The sequence below is a fragment of the Prosopis cineraria genome, unplaced genomic scaffold (genome assembly GCF_029017545.1).
Source record: "Prosopis cineraria cultivar Desert tree isolate PC_DT_omini unplaced genomic scaffold, ASM2901754v1 PC1127, whole genome shotgun sequence".
NCBI lineage: Eukaryota > Viridiplantae > Streptophyta > Magnoliopsida > Fabales > Fabaceae > Prosopis > Prosopis cineraria.
The window spans coordinates 24,397-27,560 of record NW_026556452.1 but is presented as its reverse complement, the minus strand read 5'-3'; the positions used below and the strand labels follow the sequence as shown (position 1 = coordinate 27,560).

General features: G+C 37.4%; 1 non-coding gene across 1 annotated transcript; it reads right to left on the bottom strand.

Annotated features, from left to right (window-relative positions):
- Nucleotides 1–2,231: 2,231 nt before the first annotated feature.
- LOC129299344 (U6atac minor spliceosomal RNA) lies at nucleotides 2,232–2,357 on the bottom strand. The gene has a single exon (XR_008590546.1). It is a non-coding gene; the product is annotated as a U6atac minor spliceosomal RNA (small nuclear RNA).
- Nucleotides 2,358–3,164: the final 807 nt, after the last annotated feature.

Genomic DNA, 3,164 nt, shown 5'->3' with positions numbered 1-3,164 from the left:
GAAGGAAATCCTCATTGCATGCACATGCTTCCTCCCAAAACACAGTCCTTCCACCTATATCTCTTCATTCAACACTTCAATGAGTCAAAACACCAAACTTTCATCCAAAATTCTAATCATTTACTAATTTACTCCTAATTGGCAACTAGTTACAGGATTAAAAAATTAAGATGTTATAGTTCTCCCCTCTTTTTAAAAATTTTATCCCTAAAATTTGTAAAATACTTAAATACATACCTATGAAAACAAATGGGGATATTGTTGCCTCATTTTATCCTCTATCTCCAAGGTAGCGTCACCAAGAGACATGCCTCGTCACAAAACTTTCACTAATCATATAGTCTTATTTCTAACTCATTATACTTCACATCCATAATTCGCTCTAGCTTAGTCTTATCAATCAAATTCTCCTGGAGCTCAATCTCTTTTAGTTCTATGACATGAGAGGGGTCTGGTGGGTACTTCCTAAACTATGACACGTAAAACACATCATACCTACCGAATAATTGTAGTGGCAAAGCAATTTTAAAAGGACCAATGAATTAAGGAGTCAACTTCTTGGCTCCAGTTGACCTCCCGATTCCCACCCCCAATACCATCTCATATCTTGATACATCTTCGAAGCTCTTGGATGAATCGTCTATTTACTACAATATGCTTCATTTAAAATCACCTTCCTCAAATCTACATTATCAGGCACACAGATTCTGTCTTGATATACTATTAACCCATCATTATTGAAACTAAAATCCTTGGTCTGATTTGACTCGACCTCTTCTCGAATCCAAAGAAGACACTCATCTTCTAGTTGTGCCATCCTCAATTCCCTTTAAAAATTTCTGCTGATCACTATGGAAGAGGTACCAACCAACGCCTTCAGTGGCGCATCCTACTGCAACTCTAGGAAAGATCAATTAATTTATGCTCTTGTACCATTAAACTTGCCACATGTAAAGACTTCTAACTCAACGTGACAACAACCGCATTTGCCTTACCCAGATGGTATTTCAATTCAAAATTATAATCTTTAAGAAGCTCCATCCATCTTCTCTATCTCATATTTAACTCCTTTTGATCCATCAGGTATTTCAGACTCTTATGGTCACTAAACACATTAAACACTACACCACAAAGATAATGGTACCAAATCTTCAGTCAGAGTAAACACCACTGCTAGAGCTCTAGATCATGTATAGGATAATTCTCTTTATGGGGTCTTAACTATTGAGAAGCATATGCTACCACTTGCCCATCTTGCACCAAAACATAACCCAAGCCTTTCAACAATGCATCAGTGTACACCTTGTATGGTAATCTCAGATTAGGGATAATCAACACCAGTACTGTAATTAACTTCTCTTTTAGCTTCTAAAATGCCATTTCGCACCAATCATCCCAAATAAAAGGCTGATCCTTTCGTGTCAACTTAGTCAAAAAGGAATCTATATGAGAAAATCCCTGAATAAATCACCAATAATATCCAACTAATCCCTAAAACTATGTATCTTCATGACCAAACTAGGATGTTCCTACTTTAGCATTGCATCAACTTTGTTTGGATCCACAAAACTCCTATCTGCATATACCACATGTACCAAAAATCTGACTTCTCTCAGCTAAAACTCACACTTACTAAGTTTGGTACATACTTTTCATCTTTTAAAATCCAAAGTATTGTTCTCAAATGCTTTGATAGCTGCTACTTATCTTTAGAATAGATCAAGATGTTGTCAATAAAGACCACAACAAACTGATCCAAGTATAGCCTGAATATATAGTTCATAAAATCCATGAATAATGCAAGAGCATTGATCAAACCAAATGGGATAACTAAGAACTCATAGTAGCCATATCGAGTTCTAAATGCTCTTTTGGGCACAGCTACTACACTAATTCTCAACTAATGGTACCCTAACCTCAAGTCTATTTTAGAAATGACTGAGGCACTAGCCAGTTGATCAAGAAGATTGTCTATCCTTGGCAAAGGATACTTGTTCTTCATAGTCACCTTGTTCAACTGTCAGTAATCAATGCAAAGAAGCAAACTGCAATTCTTCTTTCTTAAAAACAGCATTAATGACCCCTAAGGTGACACATTAGGTCTAATAAACCCTTTATCCAGCAAGTCTTCAATCTATTTCTTTACAACAACAACAACAACAACAACAACAACAACAAGCCTTTATCCCACTAGGTGGGGTCTTGAGTCTGGCGCCTTAGACCACTCGGCCTTAAAATTGGGTTAGAGATCCACCGAAGCGGAAAGCCTTAACCGTACGTGTGGTAACAGGAAAGCCCGAAGGCTGTTCCCGTCCCTGTCAGGGGAGATGCCAACCATCTCTCCTTTCCAACAATCTATTTCTTTAACTCTATCAATTCTTATGGCGATATTGGATATGGGGTCTTTAATATTGGTTCAATTCTAGGAGTCAAATCAATTAAGAATTCCACTTCTCTTTTAAGAGGTAATCCAGTCACTTCATCTAAAAATATCTGTGAGAACTCACTCACTACCTCTATCTTATCTATACAACTATCATATACTGTATTGGAAGTAAAGAACACCATGTATGCATCACAACCCTCTTGGATCAACTTCTCTATTCTAACAACTGACAAGAACTTAAACTACTCAGGAGAACTTACTACTGCAGACAACACTAGCAATGAAACCATCTTTTTGGCATAATCAAGCATAGCATTGTTTGTTGCTTGTCAGTCCATGCCAATTATTATATCTATTCCCTTTATAGGAATACAAATCATATTGACCTTAGAAATCCTTCCCCTAAATCGAATATCCACACCCTGACATGCTCTATTAGTAATACTAGAAGATCCCGAAGGCATAGTTACCCTAATAAGTACAGAAAACTCTTGCAATGACAATCTCAATCTATCCACACACTCCTCAAACACAAAGGAATGTGTGGCACCAAAATCAAACAATACCTCAACTTGATGACTACCAACAAAGATCATACCTTGGATCAAGTTCGAAGATCTCAACTTGATGACTACCAACAAAGATCATACCTTGCATCAAGTTCGAAGATGCTCTAGCCTCTTCTTGTGTAACTCCAAACACTTGACCAAGAATGGTACATCAGTGCCCAATCACCTCAACTCTACCCTTCAGGCACTGTCTTGCTAAATGTCCCAAC